Source organism: Caloenas nicobarica, chromosome 29 (assembly GCF_036013445.1).
Source record: "Caloenas nicobarica isolate bCalNic1 chromosome 29, bCalNic1.hap1, whole genome shotgun sequence".
NCBI classification, from domain to species: domain Eukaryota; kingdom Metazoa; phylum Chordata; class Aves; order Columbiformes; family Columbidae; genus Caloenas; species Caloenas nicobarica.
Window position 1 is genome coordinate 1803799 of NC_088273.1, and position 9630 is coordinate 1813428.

Sequence of the window (9630 nt, forward strand, 5' to 3'; positions counted from 1 at the left end):
TCATCTGCAACAAAATAACTTTGCCATGTTTGTTTAGAAAAGGGAAGCTCAATAGCGTGTGGTTCACAGCCAAAATGTCGAAGGCACGTAGATCGTACCTTTTTGATCATTTTTGCTACGGCTAAAGTTATGGGCAAGAAGGCGGTAATAATTTGATTTGAGAACATCCATAACAAAATACGTAGCTTTTTGTCGCCTTTTTGAGCGAGTGCTCCTATCATTCCCCCTTTTGTGATTGCAACGACTGCAACAATAGGTGATTGAGGGTCCCATCGATCTAGCCCCGCTTGCGCCATGAGCTTGGCAATTGTTTTTAGACTTTGCTCTGCTTGGGGTGATAATGATCTAGGTCCCCAAGGATTAGATCCTTTCAGAAGTTCATATAGAGGCGACATTAAGTCTGGTGAGATACCCAGGAGGGGTCGGAGCCATTGCAAGGCACCTACTAGTTTCTGTATATCATGCAGAGTTTTAATTTCTGGCTGTAAATCAATTGGTAAGGGGACAATTCGATTTCCTGCGATACATGTGCCTAAGTATTCTATGTTGTTGCCTCTCTGAGTCTTAGCTTCAGCAACATGCAGGCCAGATTTACTAAGCGCACTTCGTACTTGCTGTTCTAATGCGGTAATCAGGGACAATTCAGGCGCTGCTAATAATATATCATCCATATAATGAATAATCATTGTTTCAGGAAAGTTTTTTCGAACAGGCTCAAGCACGCGTGCTACTACCATCTGGCAAATAGTTGGAGAGTTCTTCATACCTTGGGGTAAAACTTTCCATTGGTATCTTTTTGAGGGTGCATTTAGGTTAAATGAAGGAAGGGTAAAAGCAAAACGTTCTTTATCTTCTGGGTGTAAGGGAACAGAGAAGAAACAGTCTGTGATATCAATAACTACAATTTGCCAATTCTCTGGAATTGCAGAGGCGAGTGGTAAGCCAGGTTGCAAGGCTCCCATATCTTGCATTTGTGCATTAACGGCTCGCAAGTCATGTAACAACCGAAATTTTCCTGATGACTTTTTTCTTATTACGAATATGGGCGTATTCCACGGGCTTAAAGATTCTTCTAAGTGCCCTTTTTCTAGTTCTGCTTTAACGATATCAGTAGCTGCGGCTAGTTTTTCTTCAGTTAAGGGCCACTGCTCCACCCATACAGGCTCTGAGCGATCCCACTTTAACTTAATTGGGGCTTGCTCAGGGGTTGCAGGGGCAGTGGCCCCTACGATAAATTTGCCGTGTTTGTTAATTTTAATCCAAACGCAGCCAACGAATCTCTTCCTAGTAATGAGTCTGACATGTCTGTGACATATGGCAAGCAGTCTGATGTTAAAACTGTTCCATCTAACTCCTTGATAGTCAGTACAAGTGTTGTTTGGCTTTGATAGGCACTAGCAGTTCCCCCCACTCCAGATAAAAATCCTGCTTCCGTAAGTGGCCATGTAGGCGGCCAGTGGCGATATGCGATACAAGTGACATCTGCCCCTGAATCCAATAACATGGGTATATGGATATACCCGGCCTCTGGATGGTGCTTCATACTTACATACACTTGCACCATCGGGCGTTGATTAAAATCTAGTGCCAAGGCGATGCGGGGCCAGCTTGGACATCGTCGCTGGCTTGATCGTAAGTCACTGGTGCTACGGGTGTACTTGACAAGGGCAGCCCCGCCGCTGGGAATGGTTGCGGCAGATTGTAAGGAGGTTCCAGCGCATACACTGGGCGCTGGGCATGCATTTGCGGGGGGAGCACCCTCCTTTGGCGCCCCCCCGTGCCCCGTTTCCCTGCCAATTCTGGTTGGGAGTTTTGTTTTGCCTTTTTCGGCAGTCACGAGCTCTGTGACCCCTTTGGCCGCAGGCCCAGCACGGCCCAGATATTGTAAAATTAGGTCTCTTTGTTGGGCAGTGCATGTTCATATGCCCCTTCCCTCCACAATCACGGCACCCTCTTTGCCCTTCTGCTTGCTGACCCTGTGGGAATGCAGCTGCAACTTGTAGAGCTACTTGGATTGCTCGGGCCGTAACGTCGTTCTGTCTTTCAAGTACATGCTTAATGACAGTTGACAGCGGCGCAGTTTTTGGGACGTCCTTTAAAAGATCCTTAACTACGTCATTGCTCTGTTGTCTAATGCAATCTAACAGGACAGGCGTCTTGGCTTCTTCTGGAAGTTCAGATTCTTTGATAGCTGCTTGTAACCTATCACAAAAAGCTGTAAAAGACTCCGACAAGGTTTGTGTAATTTTTGTCCATGGTGGCTCAGTTTTTATAACTCTTGCCAGCTCTTCGTAGGCCTGGCGAGAAGCCTCTGTTGAGGCAGTTATTTCTCTAGCTCGGAGCAGGGCTGCCTGTTGTTGTGGAGTTTGCAGCGTTGGTCCTTGGCCCAGCAGTCGCTCCGTGGTGGTTCCACGCAAAGGATGGTTTCTATTTTGGGCAGCTGCAGCGGCTAAAGCAGCGCACCGAGACTGCCATGCATCTTTCCATAGCAAAAGCTCGGTAGGCCTTAATACAGACTGCGCTAATTGCAGCAGATCCCAAGGCAATAAGTGTTGGGCGTGAATGGTGTCTAACAGAAGCTGCGAGTGGGAATGTTTGAGGCCATGTTCTTTAATAGCTTGTAGTAGCGCCTGCACTGGTTTAACCTCTAGAGGTGTCCATTGTGCAGGACCTCCTCCCTGTGATAATCGCACTGGCAGTACTTTGGGGGCTCGTTCAAAACGAATTCCTTCAAGGGCACAGCTATCTGCAATTAGCTTCCAGTCTGTTAGAGGTACTTGCTCTTGTTCGTATTTATCTGTGTCCTTTTGCTTATGCCAAATGCTTTCTAGGAGAGTTACAAGCTGGTTAACAGTGTCGCTTTGCTCTCGGGCTCCCTGTTGCTTTTTCTGTGCTGTCCCGCTATCAAGCGAACCCCACTTCCGCATTTCTTCTTCGTATCTATCTTCGTCTCCGTCCTCAAAATTACGGCATTCACTTAGATCTACAACGTTGGCGTTTCCGCCCTGATCTCCTCCCCTCAGTCTTTTGCTCCCACCGCGCTTCCGCCTTGCCCCAGTTCTTACTGCAGCGGCTGCAGCGCTACTTTCTTCTTCACTTCCTTCATCAGAATCTACGCGCGGTATCGGCATACCTGGCAACCAGTCACGGTAGCCGTCTCTGAGCCACTCCGCTTTATCATTGTGCTGCGAGGCTTCTGCCTGATCTGACCGAGACACACACAGCGACCCTGCGGCGGTTAACTCTGCCCATGGGTACCCCGGGGGATCGCTCGGCGCGCCTGCCCCCTGGCTCGGGGGGGGCGGCGCCGTGGGTTTGAGGGGATACAGCTTAGCGACTGTATCTTCCGGCACCTTTTCTGGCTGCGACAAGACCTCGAAGCTATCGGATAGCTCCCTATCCGAGCTGTCGTGGACTGCGTCGCCTTTTTGCCCGTCGGTTTGAGTGCCAACCTCATCCTGCCGCACAAGAGCGTCTTTGGCGGCTTTCCAGGTTTCTCTCTCTTCTCTAGCACGTTGCAACAAGCACAACATGACCCCCCATGTCTTCAGCTCTTTAGCGGAGCCAGAGGACATAGCTCGCTCGGCGAGCGCTTTAGAACAGCGCTCCCAAGCCTCCGATTGCAAGCAATCAGCTGGCGATCAGATCGCGCCTTCTTTCATCAGGCGCTCTATACAGTGGGCAATATCTTTTGACTTCATAGAAGTTTCCCATTCCGCCCCCAAGGTTTTGAGTACCTTGATCAAGACTTCCATCGTTCCGGAACACAGTCGCGGCTGCCTGCAGCCCGCCGCTATCACGTCGGGGTCACCACTTGTTGCCGTTCGCTGCGACGCAATCAGGTGTCCGCGCGATGCGGCCCGAAGCTACCTCACTTCGGGGCCATAGAACACAGACACCAATATGAGGATGTTCGCAATGGCGTTTATTGAAGGTACAGCACATCTTTATATACTGGTAGTCGCTTATGCAATACTTCAATGCGGAAGCTTTTTCTGATTCGTTATTGCCTTAGTTTCTTCTATATATGGTAAGCTTAGCAGTTCAACCGATACTCAAACACCCCACCTTACTCTCGCGTTACAATCCGACATCTTCCGATCGCATGTCCCTATGCTTTCTTTGCCCAGGGTGTTTAAGTTTTGGCATAGCTGACTACACCAGGGATGGAAGATAAAATCCTGACCTGGCAGGACACCATTAAGTGCAGTTAGACATAAGATACTTGTCATGCCTGTGAGTTCAGACCTCATTGGCAGAATGTCTCAGAACCCCTCAGTGAGGAGGACAGGGTGTTGGGCAGATGGGAGCACGTTTCAGTTTCCCAGATCCCAGGACAGAGCCTAAGCCATCCTTCCCTTCGACTCTGGCATCCAGTTTCTTGAGATGCAAATCTGCTGGGTCTTCTGTGGATAATCATGTTAAAAGGAATGAATAATCCTTCAAGTGTTTGTTTAATTTCTCTAAGAGTGTCAGTACCAAAAAAAATTAGAAGAAATATTAATCTGCCTCAATATAATTATCTCCCACATTTCACTCTGCATCAGTGGTAGCCCCACTGGCAGTGCAAATCAAATAGCTATTTGCAGTATAAAGCATGATACCCTATCTATAAGTACACATCTAAGTGGTTCAGATGAAGGGTGGTCTGGCAAAAGTCACCCTTTGTGTCCCCAGGTGCACGGACACTGCTCATGTGCCTCTGCAGAGAGGGGCAGAAGCTGGATCTCCTTCTCAGGACAGACTCCTTCCAGGAGAGACACAGCAATGGGGGTAACTCATCAGGTCTTCATGGCATTTCACTCAGCATCAGTTTTGACATATTGGGTGCTTTTCTGTGACTACCCTTTCTGCACCAATGATCATAAAAAGACAGCCGTTTACTAAGCCATGGTCATAAAGGGGCTGTTAGGACAAGAAAGCTCACCATGAACTCTGGAGAGAGCGAGGAAGTTTATAATAAGCAGCAGGAAGAACCAAGAAGCTCAAGGTCTCTTCTGGAGAGCGGGAAGCCCTGAGCAGCAGAGATTGGCCATGTGTAGGCGTGGGAGAGGGTCAGGGCATGTCAGGGAGAAGCAATGAGATGGCTGATGGTTTAGTGAACCCTTACAGCCATGTCTGAGCCCAGAAACGGAAAGCAGTTGATGTCTGTGGGTGGAGGAGGAATAGGAGGAAGATTTTCCTGGGAATATGGAAGGAAGAAAGGCCTCTCTTGGGCTAATTGTATATGGTAGTGACATTGCCATCTTGTGGGCATGGCTGTGCCTGGGAGATGGGGAATGGCTGCTGCTGGGGTGGCTGTGCTCAGCCATGGCCCATGAGCTGACCCTGCTCTGCTTCTCTCTTACACTGCCCACACTTGGATGGACCTCAGGAAACATCCATGAACCTGGTGGATGCATGAACCTCCTGCAGTGATGAGATATGGATCCAAAGAGAGGATTCAAGCAAGTTTGAGACTGGGACATTGAGGTGATTGGTGACCATTGCCAGGTGTATGAAAGAAGCTGAATGAGATGAGAAGAACTCGCAGGCATTTCCATCTCCACAGAAGACGAGAGCCTTGCAGTTAAAGCAACAGCACTTGACATAAAACCTATCCCCAAAACACAAAACACCTACACTGACCACAGGCAAATCCCTGAAAAACATTTGAGAAATACTTACCAAGCCCCAGGGGTCAGGGCTCAGCCATTCTGGAGATAAACAAGCATCGAGGGCTGACATGGCATCAGAGCCACCTCCTCATTGCCCTCAGCACCTGTAACCAGTGTCTCCAAGTCTTTCCTTCACCAGCCTCCAGGGACAGGGATCTCGACTGCTTGTTTCCTTCACAGCTGTGTCAGTGCTGGCCCTTCATGGGGTCCTGAACACCCTCAGAAACTTGGGGTTTGCTTCTGCCTTTCACTTCATCAGAGGTTTGTTCATTCTTTCAGTAGCTGCAGTTCAGGATCATGGCAGCAGAGGGCTCATTAACATCCAAAATGCCCTTACAAGCCAAGGCTCTGTGCAGCATTTTCCTAGAGGCTTCAAGCCTGGTGTTAATGATTAGGGAGATTTCAGGAATAGCCAAACAGAGAGCATTTCCATAATAAATAGCAATACATCAGTACTACTTCTATTGCCTTGCCCTGTCTCCCTCCTCTCCATTTCCAGAAGAGGCGATATCTTATTGATCTGGAGCATTTTCTGATGAAGACAAAACAATATGTGTAGGAAAGTGGGTGCCTGATGCACCACTTGAGTGAGGAGACATGCCAGGACAGCTCAAGAGGAATCACACTCCTCTTGACCAAAAGGCTGTCCTGCAAGGCTTCTCAGATTTCCTGAGCTCCTTCACCCATCAGACTTCCATGTCACCACCTCTATCGGCTGCTGTCTCCTAGTATGTCAAAGTCTTCTCTGGAGCCCACCAGCCTGTGCTCTGCTGCTGCCCTTCCTCCCTCCCCTCTGGTGCCTGGGACCCCACTGTTTCCTGGTCACCACAGCCAAGGTGGACACTGATGTTCACATCCCTCACCAGCTCTTCCTTGTTTCCCAGTGCCAGATCCAGGTGAGCATCACCCTTGTTGGCCCACCAGGTAGACATTTTAAGAAGTTGGCCCAAGATCCTTTGCACTGTTGGTATCCACAGGTTTGCCTGGTCAGTGACTGTCAGGGGGATTTCAGTTCCCCATAGGAACCTGCTCATTGACTGGAGACTTCCTCAGGTTGCTGACAGAAGACCTTTTCCATTTCTTCTCCATGATCAAGTAGTTTGTAACACCCAACATGATGTCACCCTGTGCTGGATTTACATGGCGAAGTCTTGGAACTGGGGATGAGGGTGGGTGTGCTACAGTTGTCACCTCTCTGTGAAGACAACTGCAGTTTGACCCATGTCAGACAGAGCTGATTTCAGCTGGCTCCAAGATGGACCCACTCCTTGACAAATCTGAGCCACTCACTCAGTGATGCTGGCAGCACATCTGTGATATTGTATTTGAGAAAGGGTAAAAAATGCTGCACAACAGCAGGTGGGAGAGAGGAGGGAGGAAATGTGAGGGAAAAGCATTGCAGGCGCCAAGGTCATATCCCACAGGACCCAAGTAGATCCCTCAGCAGGCCAAAGCCTGCTCTCCTGAAATCCTGCTCTTTGCCTTGTTATCATCTTCCAGGAGCCTCAACTCTACTTTCTCATCCCTGACTGTTACATCCCTGACCAACTCTTTCTGGTTTGTAAGTGTCAAGTCCCACAGGGCACCTCACCTCACTGACCCCTCAGTCACCCGTGTCAGGAAGATGTTGTCAATGAGCTCCAAAACCCTCCTGGACGCCTGGTACCTTGCAGATATTGGGATATCTTAGGTCTGCAACAAGGACAGGAACTGGAAACATGAGGCTTCTTTCACTCGTTTGAAGGATCAGTGAGCGTGTAGCTGATGTTCACCCACCACAAAACTGCCCTTGTTGTTCTGCCCTCTCATGCTGACTCCTCAATATTCAGATGACATTGTCTGTCCTCAGGTAGAACTCCAAGCATTCCTGCAGCTCACCCACATGAAGGGAGATTTCCCCTCTGAGTCCAGGCCTCTGGTATTATGAGCACGAGACCCCCAGGACTCCACTGTTTCTCCAGGAGATGGTATTTGTAGTAACCTCATGTTCTTATCTTGGGAGAGGCAACCTTATCAGGATAAGTGATCTGCATAAAAACACTGAGAGCTGGGCAAGCAGACCTTGAGAAACTTTGGGATTCACTGATCAGAAAGCTCTGAATTTGGATAAGGAGAAGTGACCAGATCTGTATCGGGGCAGGAGAATAACCCCATCCATCAGGACAGACCAGGACCTGACAGGCTGAGCAGTGACCCTGAGGAGAAGGGCCTGGGCACTACAAGGGCCGCCACACAAGCCCGTGCTGCACGCTCACCATGAACAAGGCAGCTGCACACGGGGCTGCATGAGGAGGAGCGTGGGGACCCAGACACCTGGAGTTCTCATCCCCTTTGCTTCAGCACTGGTGTGACCCCACACACACGGGTGTGTGCCAGTGTGCGGGTCCCCAGTTTGGAGAAGCAGGGAGAAACTAGAGAGTGCAGGGCTCTGCCAAGGCAGGGTTCAGGACCTTGTGCACATGGTGTGGGATGCTGAGGGACCTGGGCTGCTTTGGCCCAGCAGCGCTGGGGAGGCTGCAGCAGTGTAGGAGTAGCCTGAGAGTGCTGGAAGGGTGGTTTCAGAGAGGGTGGAGGTTTTCTTCATAGTGGGAAACAGAATAGGAAAGAAATAATGGCACAGAATGCAGCTGGGGACGTCCAGGCTGGACATGAGGAGAAAGGAATGTGACTGGAAGGGCAGTGCTGTGGTGGAGCAGGTCACCCAGAGGGAGTCTGCATCAGCCCAAGGCTTTGTGCTTCAAGGAAAAGCTGGGGAGGATGCAGAGAGATCGGCAAAGGAAGGAAGATGCTCAGACAAGAGCAAGGTGGGGCAGCAGGGGGGATGTCTCCAGCCTGCAGGGAAAGAGGTGCAGGTGATGCCACAGCATAGGACAGGCTGTCGTGGAGATGACCAAGGCATGTAAAAAGGCTGAAAGCCCCCAACAGACATGAGCTCCTTCTCCCCTTAGCAATGGCTGTTGTCTCCACGCCTGTGAGGAGACACCTTGTCCTTACAGCACAGGGGCCTCATGGCTTCCTTGTCCCCAGCCAGGAACCTGGGAGGTGTGGGACCATAGTCCTGCCCTTGGCCTTGCACAGCCCCACATCACAGTGTCCCAGGAAGAGCCCTGGGCAACGTGGGAGGGACAGGATCTGATTTCCCAGGGTCTGGGGGTCAGGGCTTGGCCCTTTTATTAATGAAACACATCCTGGTTTACTCAGCATCAGAGAGACCTTCACCTTGCTTTTCCTGACCTGTCATCTCTGCCTCCAGTTTTCTGGTCTACCCAGACCCTGGGACAGTTTGTCAGTTGTGTCCACCAGTGGGACCCATTAAAATTGCAAGAATCTTCTGACTTAGACTTCTCGAGAGGTTTCTTCAACTGCCTCTCAGGCTGTGAGGCTCATGGACTCAGCACCAAAGCCACCAGAGGGGTCATTAAAGTGCCTGGGGCTGCTCCTGTGCTGCTGAGCTGGGCTGGGCTCCTGGGACAGAGGGAGCTCATGGCAAGCGGCAGCGCTGCAGAGAGACAGCTCTGCCCAGGAGCAGCGTCTCTGCAAAGCGCAGCAGGGCTGAGAGATCTGCCTGGGGATCTCAGGGAGACGAGCAAGGCAGAGAGAGATTAAAGGTGGTCAGGATGGGGAGGATGACTGAGAGCTCACTGGGGGAGAAATCTTTGCAGCCCTTGACACGGTAAGTCTCTGGGTGCAGGGCAATGCAGCTGTAGCTCCTGGAGGCATCCTCTAAATCTGGCACAAACGCAGCCTGTGGTATCTGAAAGAGCGGGCTCTTGTTCAGAAATTTCAAATACCGGTGCCCAGAATGGGGTTTCAGAGCAGGCTCCCTGCACCCCGTGGGCTGTGTATCAGCTCAAGGACTCCACTGCTGGTCAGGGTCAGCACTAAGCCTGCCCATGGAGATCCCCGTGGTTGTGTGTGGAGAAGTTCTGCATAGAAGGAACAATCTGTGTCAGGTCAGTGCAGGGTCCTTCTG